The sequence below is a fragment of the Panthera uncia genome (assembly GCF_023721935.1).
Source record: "Panthera uncia isolate 11264 chromosome B3 unlocalized genomic scaffold, Puncia_PCG_1.0 HiC_scaffold_1, whole genome shotgun sequence".
NCBI lineage: Eukaryota > Metazoa > Chordata > Mammalia > Carnivora > Felidae > Panthera > Panthera uncia.
Genome location: NW_026057582.1, coordinates 111866665 through 111881638, shown reverse-complemented (window position 1 = coordinate 111881638; position 14974 = coordinate 111866665). Strand labels below are relative to the sequence as shown.

Below are 14974 nucleotides of genomic sequence, written 5' to 3'. Positions count from 1 at the left end.
ACACTCCAACTGGTTCCACTAGGGCTACCGTTTAGCATTGCCTATCCTTGGGTCATGTGACAAGACCTGGCCAATCATAATTACCCATGGCCCTGCCTATGGCGATTGGCTCAGGATGGTCATGTGACCCAAGGCTGGGCCGCCTCAGGCCTTCTCCGAGAATTTTTATGTCATCAGTGGGACCTAGAAGCTTTACCTTGTGATTCAGTAAGATGTGATCATGTATGCTGAGCATTGTGGGCTGCCTTCTCCTCAATTACATGGAGAAAGAGAGCCAAGGGTTGTGAAGGGAGAGGAGGAAAGTCCCGACAACACTGTTTGGGTCTCCAGAGCCCTTGAAATCACCTCGGCTCCTGCCCTTTCCGATTCCTTGGGCCAATAAAATCCCTTTTTTGGTGAGCCGTTTGAGTTGAATTTCTGTCACTTCAACGCAAAGGGTTCCTGACTGACGTCCGAACTTTCTCACAGAGCTGTCCAAATGGAGGCCCGGCCGCCCCAGGAGGCTGCAGTTCCCCAGGGCAGAGCTGCACAGCCTCCTGCCAGAACACTGTGGAGAAAACTTCTGGATCCAGTTGTGCCAGATAACAGCTAACGTTTATCGGGTTCCTGGTGCTTTATAGCCATTACTTCAGTTAATCTTTACAACACCCCTGTAGGGAGGGCATTATTCCAACCCCCCCATTTTGTAGATGAGGAAAACAGAGTCTCAGGGACGCTCGTTAACTTGTCAAGGAGGCACAGATCCAAGGTTAAGTGCACGTCTTTTTTGGCTCCAGGACTCCTGCTCCTTCCTGCAAGCCCAGAGATTCAGAGGGCTTTTGCTTATACCCCACCTCAAAGCCTGGCCACCTCTGGAGGGGGCAGGTGCAGACTTGGTCTCTGCAGTCAGCTCAACAGCTCTTAACTAGGGCAGTCGATAGAGGCGCAGCGCTGTGTCCAGGTGAGCAGCGAGGCACACAGCTCCAGATGGCTCTGGGGACAGTCTGCCTGCAGAGCCATAGCAGTGGAAGAAACCCAGAGGGGGGGCAGACCGGGTCTCGCGGGAGGGCACAGCCCAGCAGGAGGCACTTCTTCCTCCAAGGACCTGAGTCAGGGGCTTTACTGTCTTGTGAGTCACAGATGCCTTTGGGATTCTCATGGCATCGTGGACCTTCTCCTAGAAACAAAGGCACAGGTACGATGTTTTGCACGCAATTTTAGGGGCTTCAGAGACCCCCCCCCAGAGCAATGCATGGAACCCCAGTAGCCCAGTTAAGAACTCCTGATCAAGAAGCGTGAAAAGTGCTCGGGGGCCTGCCCCAGGTCAAGTAGCAGTAGCAATAAAATTTCAGAGATGCCGACCTACCACAGCCAATTATTTTAACCAGCATGTCTAGCGGGAGAAGGTGAGCAAGTGTCTTTGTCCCTTCTCCCTTAGGACCCTGCCCCCAGCATCTTAATGACCCCTTGTTTACCTCCATGGCTGCTCCTCCCCAGGTGAGGGTGGAGGGAAGTATCTGATGAGCTTCTGCAGCCTGAGATGGGGGAGGACACCCACCCCCCACATCTTTTCTCAGTCCAAGGCTAACCTGCATCCCCGTGACATTGTCAATCAACTCACCCTCCCCAGGGTTAAGCTGCAGAGCAAGATTAGCAGAAATTCCTCTCTCTAAGGTCCAACAACCCAAGACCCACAGAGTAAGCTCAAGACCTGTGTGGTCCAATAGGGTAGTCACATGTGGCCATTTTAATTAAAATGTATGAAAGTAAAATCACATTTTTTAAAAAATTTTTCTAATGTTTATTTATTCTTGAGACAGAGACAGAGACAGAGCGTGAACAGGGGAGGGGCAGAGAGAGAGGGAGACACAGAATCTGAAACAGGCTCCAGGCCCTGAACTGTCAGCACAAAGCCTGACGCAGGGCTCAAACCCACGAACTGTGAGATCATGACCTGAGCCGATGTCGGACGCTCAACTGACTGAGCCACCCAGGCGCCCCGAAAGTAAAAATCAAATTTAAAACTCATTTCTTCAGTCAGTTGCCCTAGCCACATTTTGTGTGCTCAGTATCCACATGTAGTCTGTGACTACTATATTGGGCAATGTAGATGTAGAGCCTTCTCATCACAGCAGACAGTTCTATCGGACACACTAGTGGATTAGACAGAATCTGAACAAAGACATAGCCCTGAAGTCAGGTTTCCTTGCTTCAAATCTGTAGTCTACCATTCACTAGCTACGATTAGGGTAAATTTCTTAGCTTCTCTGGGATTCAGATTCCTTCTCTTTAAAATGGGGATGATAATAATATCTGCCTCATAAGGTTCTCATGGCCCTCAAATGAGTTAAGCCATTTGACACTTCAGCACGGTGCCCCGCACATAGCCAGACAAGCTAGGTGTCTTTAGTATGCCCCTCTAGACCCACCATCCACTCTTCTCCACCCTACTCTATGCCTGTGAACCTGACCTTTGTGGATTGCATCAGTGGGTTTCCTTGCCCTCTGTCTTCTGGTTGGATTTGGCCATTGGAAGGCACCACAGAATATTGGAGGGCAGGAAAGGAGAGACGTTGGGGTGCTTGTTTTGTGGCATTCTCCCTGCCTGGCCACTGTGGGTGGGCTCTGTCCCTCTATGAAAGGCCACAGCATTGTCAGGTGGCCCTCTCTAGAGAGCTCCTCATTCCAAGTTCCAGTAACTTTTTCCATATGCCCCTTTAGGTCCTGAGGTGGAAGGCGCTTCCTGTTGTTTCTTGATGGGGTGCTGCCCTGTCCCTTGTTGGTTTCTCCTTATGGATACTCTTTACTTGGTTCTCCTTCATGACCTAGTGTGAAAATGCCTCCCCTGTCCTGATACACAAGCCCCTGCCTAGGCTAGTCCAATTGGTAGTACCATAGGCATGGGGGATCGTAGATGTTCCTCTCATCACCTCTGCTTCTGCCTCTAAGCTTCTTCAGAAGGGACTGAATTCCAGGAGCCATCCAAATGAGGAAGGATGGAAGAAATAGCTCAGGGCGGGCTGATGAGGCAGGAGGGATGAGTTGTTAGTGAGGTGAAGACTCAACGAATCAGAGGAAGGAGGCGGAAAACAAGACAGAGTGCAGGAGTCCTCGAGGGCCTCCTGAGAAGCTTTGGACTCCAGAGAAGACAGATCTGAGGTTGAAGATGAGAACCATGTTTGACTTCCCAGGGGTTGGAGCGCCTGCTGAGACAGTCCTGGAGCTCAGGCCTCTGCCATGGGGTCCGTGCCATCTCTCCACATCCCTTCAAACAGGACAGCATGTCCCTTCCTTCACAGGGCCTCCCTCTGGAGCCTGACACCCACCCCTGCCTGGGGCCTCTTTCATTTGAGCAGCTTTCTTGCTTATCTGCCCCCTTGGCCCCAGAGGTGTGACCCTTATCTGGTGCTGTCACTGAAGCAGGAGACAGAGTGGCACGGGGGTGGCAACCGAGGGATGCCCTTAGAGAACTCTAAGAGGAGCATGTGGAGTTTCTGCTTCCCATCCGAAGCTCCCCCCACCTGACCCTTCACCTCAAGTCTGGGCTAGGTGTCCCTCCTCCAGGCTTCCAAAGTCAGGTGCACTTTCCTTACCATAACTGCCCATCTCTTCTCTTGTCAGAGCACCATCTAATCCATCATTATATCATCAGCACCTAGCAGCTTGCTTGGCACACACAGTGACTGAACCAATATCTATTTATAAGAGAAACTGCCCCCTGCTGCCCCAGAGCAGAAGACCTCCAGTAACACTGGCGTAGACAGTGGGAAGAGCCCTGCGAGGCCAGGGTCCGAGAGGACTGTCCAATATTGTGTGCTTTAATTTCACCAGGCTGCTAGTGTTGGGTACTCCCTTCTTGTTCTGGGCCTTGGTGTGGCTTATCTGAAACTTGGGCTTGATAATCTGTGGTTCCAGTGCCAAGGAAAGACTTTTTAAAGTATCATGATTAATACATACAAGTGATTAATACGTACAGATTTTGAATTGCAGTCACAAAACTTGGCATCTTAGCCTTTCTTTTTTACTCATAGCCAAGCGCTGTAGGTATTTTTATCTACATGTCCTTAGTCTAAAAAGAGTTGATGTCCTCATCCGGCCACGTAAGGCCTCTGTGCCCACAAAACCAGGTGATTGATTAATTCACTTCTTCACCCATTTGTTCATTTAACAAATATTTATGGGATGCGTATCGTGGGTCAGAGATGAATTGTGCATTTCCTTCACTGTCTTTGGAAGAAGCTCAGAGAAAGCTAGTAGGTTATCAGAGATGGCATGGAATCTTCACATGGGCACAGAGGTGGGCCCCTCCCTCATCACCTGGCCCACTTCACTCCTGCTGTTGCCGCAAAGGTGCCTGGGAGAGGTGGCCCTGTTGCCGGGGACAGAAAAGTCTGGCTGCCTATGGGGCTTCCCATGGGGCAGGTGGTGATGTCTGATTTAGGGATCAAAAGCTCAGGGATATGGGAAGAGTAGAGTGCCAAGTGAAGGCCCAGACCTTTCTGCATGGCCCAGTGGAGACCCCCTCATATCTAACAACTATGCCCCTACACACACTAGCCAAATGTAGGTAGGAAGTGTCACTAAGCTCCTCTCCAATGGGGCTGACCTGGAGCAAAGCCTCTGAGCCCAGCAACCACCCCATGGGCCTTTCTTGAGTCAAACTCACTGATGCATGGAGGATGGACCAACAAACTAGGCCAGGATGAGTGCACTCGCTGTCCAACTCACATCTGAATGCTGTTTAGGACTCATCAAGGATTCTGGCTAGAGTTAAAAGTGCCATCCTTCTGAGTGCTGGATTCCGGTCTGGCAATGTGCCTTTTCCCTTTGGTCGGGGTACAAATGCTCTCCAGACAGTTGTCTGCAGGGTCAAGGAAGGGGGAAAGTTTCATTTATGCACCTGGATTGAAGATGCCAGCTCAACAATGGTGGGCTGTCCATGGAGCCCCAGGTGGGGAATGTAGGGAGGCTCTTCCCGGATGTGTCCCATGGGTGACCTGTGAGCAGCACTGGGCTAAGGACATCGCTAAATTTGGCCAGGTTGTTTTCCCTTTGGAAAAGGAAGCTGCTGAGTGCAGCTGGAGGGAGTAAACTCAACTTGATACATGGGCCCCTTGACAGATTTCTCTTTCAGGCCCAGATGGGGTCCCGTTGCTGCTTGGCAATCCTTCAAAAAAAAAAATAATAACCACATTCTTTAACTAAGAAAAAGCAATACAAACACATTGTCAAAAAATTTGTAAATAGGGGCACCTGGGTGGCGCAGTCGGTTAAGCGTCCGACTTCAGCCAGGTCACGATCTCGCGGTCCGTGAGTTCGAGCCCCGCGTCAGGCTCTGGGCTGACGGCTCGGAGCCTGGAGCCTGCTTCAGATTCTGTGTCTCCCTCTCTCTCTGCCCCTCCCCCGTTCATGCTCTGTCTCTCTCTGTCCCAAAAAAAAAAAAAAAAAAAAAAAAAAAAAAAAAAAACGTTGAAAAAAAAATTTGTAAATAAAGGTAAGGGAAAAAGAAAAGTCACCCTTAATTCCACATTCCACCACTCAGAAACAGTCACTGCTAGCTGGTATATACTTACAGTCATCTATCTGTCCATGTATGGACATACTACATATCCTTTTAAAAAAATCAGATTGCTGTGTTCATACCCGTTTTTCAGTTAATGTGCCCTAAATATTTTTTCATATCATCAAGTTTACTTGTTTTATTTTCTGATATCATTTCGAATGGCTGTCGAACATTCTATTATACGAACCTGCTTTATCAAGGTGGGGAAGAAATAAGATAAATGTTTCATAAATATTCACACTAACTACTCAAGCCCATCTGAAGTGACAAGAAGTACAGTCTGTCTGTCTTGGGTTTTTCCTCCGCCCTGAATTGTCAAAGCATACAAGGACGTCCTCAAAAGAGCTGGCTCATCCAAAGCCAGGGGACAGACGAGAGCACTGGAGCCTCTGATTAGCTATGGCTTCTGTTGCCACACCGAGGTATCCGTGTAGAACCTGGTCCTGCACAATCCCAGAATCTTTGTCCAGCAAGGCAGTGCTTTGATGTCCTCAATGGTACAGATTTCCAAGGGATTTCTAAAGTAGTTCTCCAGTGGAGAAAGACCCCCAACCTGTCAAAGTGGTTAGGGTGAGAGAAGCTTCCAGTCCCAGACACATACCAGCCAGAACCCTACAAGCTTAGGGCCTGGTACTGAGTTTAGACAATCTGTCAAGCTTCCTACCACCAGTGGACCTCATTTAGAATCATCTCAATCCATCAGATAAGGGATAACCATGTTGATCTCCAAAGGAAGGGGCCAAGGGGCCTTTCCTTTTGGACGCTCTTTGCCCCATATGGATTTTTGCCCGCCCCCCTTCTCGGCAACCATCCTTGAGAAGTTAACTGAGTTGTCTCAGATCCTTCTCTGCACCTCAGTTTTTCCCTGGCCTGTCATGTATTCTTTTACTTGCCTCTCATATTGGGAACTGTCCTTCCTTCTCTTCCAGGCAGGCCTCAGGTCTTCTGTAGGCTCTTGGGGCTGCTTCTTTCCTTCCTAAGTCTCCCGTCTTTATTAATTTTTCCTTTTATACCCTGCGTCTTCAATCTCTCCCTCTTTGCTAAGTCCTCTTCCTCACCAGATAGACAAATCTGTCAAGTGTAAAAAACTAACAAGCAAGTAAGCCCTGCTCCAACCTTAATTTCCCTCCGGCTATGACCCAACTGTCTCCTTACCTTTCTGGCCAGACTTCTAAAAAGAACAATCTAGTCTCACTGTCTTGACTCCTCAACTGACACAACGATGGGCACTGTGGATGTCATCTGCTGAGACCACTTTCTCAGAGGTCACCATAATCAGGGGCACCATGTGTTCCGGTTTGCCAGAAATAACCCTGGGTTGCCCCTGTTGTCCCAGAATCGTTTTCAATGTGCCAGTTTAAACACGGAGTGATAGGATCACCTGACCTTGAACCAGCCACAACCAACACATCCCACGGCTTCATCGCAGCTATTCTCCACAACCTCCCAGCAACACCGGCTCTGTTGACTATGCCCTTCTTGAAATGTCCTCATCCTCTGGCTTGCTTGACACCCTTTGGCTAGTTCTGGCCTCTCCCTTCTGTGTGCTCTCTCTCATCCACTCCCACCACATTCACTTTCCCCGCAAATGCTGGAGCTTTGTAAGGTTCCGTTTCACTTAGCATTTAATCTCCTTCGAATTTCACCCCCATCCACAGCCTCAGCTCATCATCTCCGCCTTCGCCCCCAACGCAGTGCAAAGCTAAAGGCTTCTGGGAATCGTGGTGGCTTAAATGCAGGTTTACAAAACTACCCTCCCCAAACTTGACAGAAATGAACAAAAAGAAACAAAAATGAGAGAAAAGGCTGCACCAGGGCTGAAACCATGGCATGATTCTCCTCAGACACAAAAGGAGATTTAAATAGAGACAGACCTTCCTCTTGGAAGGGAAGATACCATGATCTAAAGATATCTATTTCCTCTGAATTAATTCGTAAACCCAGTACAATCCTAATCAAAAGACCAGCATCAAATAATTATATATAGTTAATCTCACAGGAAATAGCTAGAAGAATTCTGAAAGAGACAGCAGGAGAGGAGAAAGATTCTTTATCTTCTTCTTTTTTTAAAAGATAATAGTACATTATGGTAATTTGGGGGAAAGGTTGTGTTATAGGAACAGGAATAAGAAGCAAATCATGGAATAGGTATCGAATCCAGAATATATATCCATACAGATAGAAATGTACTGTAGGAGAAAAGGGGCACTGCTAGTTAATAGGGGAAAGATCGATTACATATGCATATGACATGTGCTTATAGACAAGAGAATGTAAATAAATATTTCTTCAGGTGGGGAAGAGCTCTTTCAGGTGTGATATAGGTTAGAGATTATAAAAGAAAAGGTTGGGGCGCCTGGGTGGCTCAGTTAAGCGTCCAACTTCGGCTCAGGTCATGATCTTGCAGTCTGTGGGTTCGAGCCCCACGTCAGGCTCTGAGAGCTCAGAGCTTGGATCCTACTTCAGATTGTGTCTCCCTCTCTCTCTGCCCCTCCCCCACTCTCACACACACACACACACACACACACACTCTCTCTCTCTCTCTTTCAAAAATAAATAAACATTAAAAATTTTTAAAAAGAAAGGTTGATATGCTTCACTATATAAAATATGAAAATTTCTGACATGGCAAATGCCCCGTAACAAAAGTCAAATAACAATTGGGGGGGGGGGGGGGGGGGTAGTATTTGTAGCAATAAACGATAGAAAAGGAAAAACTCTTCCCAATATAGAAAGTACTCCTTCAACTCCATAAGAAAAAAAGATAAAAAGCTGAATGGAAATGGGGAAAGGGCATGAAAAGAGTTTGGGAATCGTTACTTGCTTAATCAGCCACCTGGCGTAAAGTCAGGGAGAGACTAGTGGGCTAGAAGAACAATGTAACACAAATGTTATCAGACCCTCCCAGTTTGGGGCTATAAATAAAGTTCCATTAACATCCATCACCCAAAGTTCCTGCTGTTTCTCTTCTGGCACCTACAAGACCTCTGCCCTCTTCCTCCTCTGCCACAAGTATTTCTGGGAGTTCCAAAAAGGGAGCCCACATATGATGAAGCATCACCCCGTCAGCTACAATCCCCATATGGCTTCTCTGGAATTCTCCTCTCCTGGTTCAGTGCCTGCTGCCAGCAAAGCCACTCCAACAGTGACCCATGTGTGACTACTGCTGTGAGGCAGTGTCCCCTTTCCAATGTTCCCAAAGCCTCCATTTCCTGGAACCAGAGGGTGCTGGGCCCTGAGGAGAAGTGAGGAGAACAGCTTTCTCTACTGCTCAGTGTCTGACCTCCCTGCTAACACCAAGGGGATTAACCCAGCGCAAGAGGAAGACAGAGGGGACGGAGAAGGAGGACAGAACGGGACTGTTTAGTTTCCTACCGCTGCTGTAACTAATGACCACAAACCATTGGCTTACAAGAGCACCCCTTATTCTTTTACAGCTCTGGAGGCCAGGAGTCCGAAGTCTGTCTCGAGCTGAAATAACAGTGCTGGCAGGCCTGGCTGTACTCTCTCCAGAGGCTCTCAGGGAGAATCTTTCCCTTGCCTTTCCCAGCTTCTAGAGCTGCCTTCTTTGTGTTCCTTGGCTCATGGCCCCTTCATCCATCTTCAAAGCCAGCAGCATGGCATCATGCTTCAATGGTTACATTGCTTTCTTGTTCTGTGTCAAATCTCCCTCTGCCTCCCTCCTACAAGGACACTAATGATTGCCTTTAGGGCCTCCCCAGCTAATCCAAAGTCATCTCCCCATTTTCAAGATCCTTAATCACATCTTCAGAGTGTCTTGTCATATCAGGTAACATTCAAGGGTTCCAGGGATTAGGACTCGATTATCTTTGGGTACCATTTCTCAGACTGCCACAGGGCCAGATACCTTTTTATCATCCTCCAGACTGCTCATCTCCTGTCTTCTTAGCCCCCAATCCCTTTCCCAAGTTCAGGAAAATAGCCCCCATGCATATTTATACATGCAAATAAATGCTGAATCTGGGGAAGAATGTTGTCTATATCAAGGGTGTCAGAGGCCCCGCCTGGCAAGCCAGTGCCCTGTGATGGAGGTCAGGCTACCGGTCTTGGGCATACACGGAAACTGGGTGGTTGGTCGGGGCTATAGACCTAAGCTTCCGAGAAAGTCAAAGCACCACCTAAGCTGGTCACCGAGAGAGTCACCAGCAAAGACAGAGCTTGGGGCACCAACTGGCTGGAGCTGATCTTCTATGGCCTCGTGGCTAACCTTGCCTGTGTCCTCACTAAGTGCTGACGGCAGTGGCATCTTCACACTTATCACCTGGTCCCTCTACGATCATCACCCTCGCCACTACTGCACCAACTTGCTGGGATCAACTCAAGGCTGAAAAGAGATGAATACTGGACATAGGTTCAGGCTGACAGCCAAGAGTCACCATGGGAAGACAGCTGTGCCCTGACTAGAGAGTCCCCAAACAACCCCCATTGCAGATGGTCCTGAGATGGGCATATGTTACCAACCTTGTGGGACGGTTTCTGCCTCCAACGACTGCCGTTACAATGTGGTAGGCAGTGTTTTCAACTTGCTACTCCACCTTAATCATCAACAACTAACATCTCCATGATCGCCACTGCAGTCATTAACGAGAGTGTCGCTACCACCACAAGCAGAAAGTCTAGGAAAGTGCATGAGTGCAGAGTGCCAGGGGAAGGAGGGCACTGTTGAGACGGAAGGCTGAGGAAATCATGGTGGCCAGGCCATTAAAAATGGCCTTTATCCCAGCCCAGTGGAAATCATTATAGAGTCTTAAGCAGATATGCCAGAGTTACATTTTGGAAAATCACTCTGGATGCATCATGGAAAATGGGTTATAATAAGGCAAGGCTGGAGGTAGGGAGTTCCATTAGGAGGCTGCTGTCATGGCCTAGGCAAGAAGTAATCTGGAGTTGTGTCAGCGGACATGGTAAGGAGTAGACGTACTTGAGAGATATTTATGAAGGAGAAATAGCAGGACTTTGGAGTTGATTGGATATGGGGGCCGGTGGTGGGACTGGTGGTGGAAGGAGTCAGGAACGATGCCCGTGTTTCTGGCTTTAGCCACTGGAAGGATGGTGGTCATTCACTGAGTGGGAAGAAAGAGGGGTCTTTGAAGAAGAGCGTGTGGAATGTGAGGTGCTTGTGAGATACCCAAGAGGCCATTAAACAACCAGATCTGGAGCCCATGGGAGAGGTCTGGGCTGAGGGCATGGATGAGAACTGAGCCCAACTGGGTGACAGTGTCCCAGGAGAGAGATCACAAAAGAAAAGAAAGCACAGGCAACAGAGTCAGGAATGAAGCCAAGAGATGCGGAGTCGGCTGAGGAAGCCCTCCTCCTCCCACACGGGGAACTGAGGACTGCCAGAGATGGAGAGGACATCGGAAGAGTATGTGCTCCTGAAGTCAAGGGAAGAGGATGTTTCAAGAAGAGGGAGGTAAGGAAGGGAACGAAAGGTGGACTTGATCTTGCTGAAGACACAGGGTAGCAAAGCCTGATGGCTGCGCGCTAAGGAATGAGTGGCAGTTGAGAGACAAAGGCGAGGGCTTCCCTCCCTTTCAAGAAGATTAGATGTGATGGGAAGGAGGGAAAGAGACAATAGGATTCAAAGAGGACCTTTTTGGATCAAAGGCATCTGATCAGGCTTCAATGCTGATGGGCAGGACTCTGTAGGAAGAGGTGCAAAGATTGGGAGAATGGTAACCGATGGGAACAGCATGAGGACAGGCAGATAGGAAAATACAGTGGGATCACCAGGTGGCCCCGGGTGCATTAAAGACCAGGAATTGGAGGAAGCGCAAGTCAGGGCACCCGTGTGATTTCAGCAGGGCTGCTGGAGCCTGTACACAGTAGGTCCCAGCCCATTAGAGTACAAGGACCTCTTTTTCGCTGAAAAAACCCTCTGGCTTTGAAGCTTCAAAATACATCTCACGTGATAGCAGTTGTGATTGAGAAAAGCAGCCAATGGTGGGTGAGATTAAGACACTGTGTAGACGTAACTGCCAGCAAATCCTGGCTCTTCCTCTGCCGGTGGGAGCTTGGGTAAGTTAGTCAACCTCACTAGCCTCGATTTAATCATCTGTAAAATGGAGATAATACCACTTACCTGACCAGGACTCTAGCAGGGATTACATGAGCTAATCCATGCTAAGCACTTGGCAAGGTGCCTGGCACAGAGCTAGCTCTCCATAAATGTCAGTTTTCACGGCTATGAATTCAGTTATACTTTAAAACAAATAGGTGTTTTATGCATCACACTAGCACCCACACATGGGGGGAATGGTTGTCTGTATAGGTGGAGGGTGTGTTTCTTATTCGGCCAGCAGGCTGTTCTTGGCGGCGGCTGGGGAGACCCTGAGACCCCTTGAAAAAGCTTGGAGTCTCACGGGGACCCTGGGTTGGTCCACATCTGCTCCGGTCTAATTCTGCAACCTGGCCTCTCCCCAAGGCCGGCATTACCAAGGAAACGGAGGCCCGGAAACTTACCCATGGACACACAGGAACCCACAGCAGGGGGCTAGGAACCGGCCTCACTCACCCCCTTTCGCTCTCCTGTGGCAGCTTCAGCCTGTTGGCAGTTCCACAAGTGCCTGGGCCTGGCTGGGCCCATGTGTTTGCTGTGTTGCTGCTGTCACCGCCAACTGCTCTGTCAACCGTGGGAGTGTAGGCCTGGGCTCCGGGAGCTGTTGTCCCAACTCTGATTGTGGTTCCAGACTTAGTCACATTTCTGTCCCGGGCTCTCTCACCGTCCCTGTCTCAGCCTTTGTCACAGCACTGTGGCAGCATCTGTCATAGTACCTGCCACAGCCTTTGTCACAATACCTGTCACAGCCCCTGTCACAGCCCCTGTTACAGCCTCTGTCACGGCCTCTGTCATAGCTCCTGTTAGAGTCTCTGTCATAGCCCCTATTACAGCTCCTGTCACAGCCTCAGCCCCTGTCACAATACCTGTCACAGCCCCTGTTACAGCCTCTATCACAGCCTCTGTCATAGCTCCTGTTAGAGTCTCTGTCATAGCCCCCATCACAGCTTCTGTCACAGCCACAGCTCCTATCACAGCCTCTGTCATAGCCCCTGTCACAGCTTCTGTCATGGCCTCTGTCACAGACTCTGTCACAACCCCTGTCACAGACTCTGTCCTAGCCCCCGTCAGAGCCTCTATCGTCGATTCTGTCTCAGTTTTGTCCCAGCCCCTGTATCAGCCTGTCACAGCCTCTATCACAGTCTGTCACGGGCCCTATCACAGCCTCTATCACAGACTCTGTCACAGTCCCTGTCACAGCCCATCACAGCCTCTATCACAGACTCTGTCACAGCTCCTGTCACAGCTCCTGTCACAGTCCATCACAGCCTTTGTCGCAGCCTCTATCACAGCCTCTATCACAGATTCTGTCTCAGTCTTGTCACAGACCCTGTCACAGCCCCTATCACAGCCCCTGTCATAGCCCCTGTCACAGTTCCTGTCATGGCTTCTGTCACAGACTCTGTCACAGCCCCTGTCACAGGCTCTGTCCTAGCCCCCATCAGAGCCTCTATCATAGATTCTGTCTCAGTTTTGTCCCAGCCCCTGTAGTAGCCTCTGTCCCAGCCCCTGTCCCAGCCTGTCACAGTCCCTATCACAGCCTCTATCACAGCCTGTCATAGTCCCATCACAACCTCTATCACAGACTCTGTCATAGCCCCTGTCACAGCCCCTGTCACAGCCACTGTCACAGTCCCTGTCACAACCTCTAACACAGCCTATCACAGCTCCATCACAGCCTCTATCACAGCCTCTGGCACAGCCTCTGTCACAGGTCCTGTCACAGCCTCTGTCATAGGTTTTGTCTCAGCCTTGTCATAGACCCCTGTCACAAGCCTCTATCACAGACCCTATCATAGTGTCTGCCACAGCCCCTTCCATACACTCTGTCACAGTGTCTATCACAGCCCCTATCACAGCCTCTATCACCCTCTCCCTGACACTGCTCTGCTCTGGACCCTGCAGGGTGGCCTGTGGGGCACGGCTCTCGTTACACAGCGGAGCTGTCTCTCTCTGGAAGGCGTCCAGCGAAAGGCTCATGTAATAGCAGGTTATCCTGATGCGCAGGGCTCGTGGGAGGGAGGCTGGGCTGTGGGGCCCGTACAAAAGACGTGCTTTGCAGGGAGCTGGAGAGCAGAGCTCTCAAACCAGCTGCCAACCCTGGCTGTGGCTCCCTGTATGCACCCACAGGCATCTGGGGGCCAGGTCCTTGACTCTGGCAGGATGACTGAATGGTTTTGTGCCATTACTTTAATCTCTTTGACTCCACTGTGAGCTTCCAAGAGCAGGGGTTGTATCTTATTCTTTTCTTGTTCACTCACTGAAGACCTGAGTACAGGGCTGGGCTCCCAGGGCACCACCTGATGGTTGTCCCCAAAGTCCTGGCCTGTCTTAAGTCAGGTCTAGTCACTCCCCATTGCTTCCAGAGCCAGCCTACCTTTGGGTGTTCGTGCTCCCCCACCCCGACCACCAGGGCTGCCGTCCCCCAGACTGCTCAGCCACCCCAGTGCACGGGCTCCCGTTTGCCCCTCTTTTGTTCACACCGTGCCCTTTGCCCGGCATAGGCCACCTCTCTGCTTCCACTTTAACAAATCACACATGCCTTCTGCAAAAGCCAATTCAAGCAAGACCATTTCCCCCTGCTCCCCTCCTCCACGTTCTTCCTCCTCCTTCCGGGCGCTCCAGCCACTTGTCCACATCACATGACCCTTGTCCCTGGCTTCTTTACAAGAGGTTCTGTCTCTGTCTTATTCTTGTCGCAGCCTGCGGTGGCTGGAGATTAGGGGCTGGATCTTCAGCATTATACAGTAGGTACTCCATAGTCGGCTCAGTAAATAAAGGGGTGAACGGTTGAACGAAAACAGGAACTATGTGAAATTGGGGGAAGAATATGTAGAGGAGTGAGGGGAGAGGACAGAGGGCAGGACAGCATGAACAAGGCTTGGCAGAAGGGAGGAGCCCAGCATTAGTAAGGGCCACCTCAGGTTTCCCTGAGGAGGGGGTGGAGACCTACCCCTCCCCCCCGCCCAGTGTTCCTCACTCTCCCCCAGTCCTCCACCTTGTCCTGTTTGCCAAGCCTCTTCTGCCTCTTCCCCCTTCCCAGGCCATCCTGTCTCTTCCTTTCCCTCCCTAACTCCTCCAGCGCAGGCTTGGAACCATTCCAGAGCTCCTGTCTGAACTCACTTCAGCCCTGATATATGGTGAATTCCAGACTTGGGACAGAGGAGTCTCTGGTACTTAACTTCTTGGCAGCTCAGCTCAGCCAGCACCTCGGGAGCCTCCCCCGACCCCAAGTGCCTCACTCTCCAGCCTGGCTCTGAGTCCAGGTGGCCCAGACGTCCTGGAGCCCTGGTGGGACACAGAGACACAGTCCAGGCCTGGCTGAGCTGTCAGCACATCTTTCTTCTGCCTTC

At 50.1% G+C, this 14974-nt stretch overlaps 1 long non-coding RNA gene across 1 annotated transcript; it reads right to left on the bottom strand.

The window, feature by feature from the left end:
• Positions 1-751: 751 nt before the first annotated feature.
• Positions 752-13280, bottom strand: LOC125910125 (uncharacterized). Its single transcript, XR_007453861.1, has 2 exons — positions 12026-13280; positions 752-1156 (listed from the first exon to the last, which is right to left on the bottom strand). It is a non-coding gene; the product is annotated as an uncharacterized LOC125910125 (long non-coding RNA).
• Between the last annotated feature and the right edge of the window lie 1694 nt (positions 13281-14974).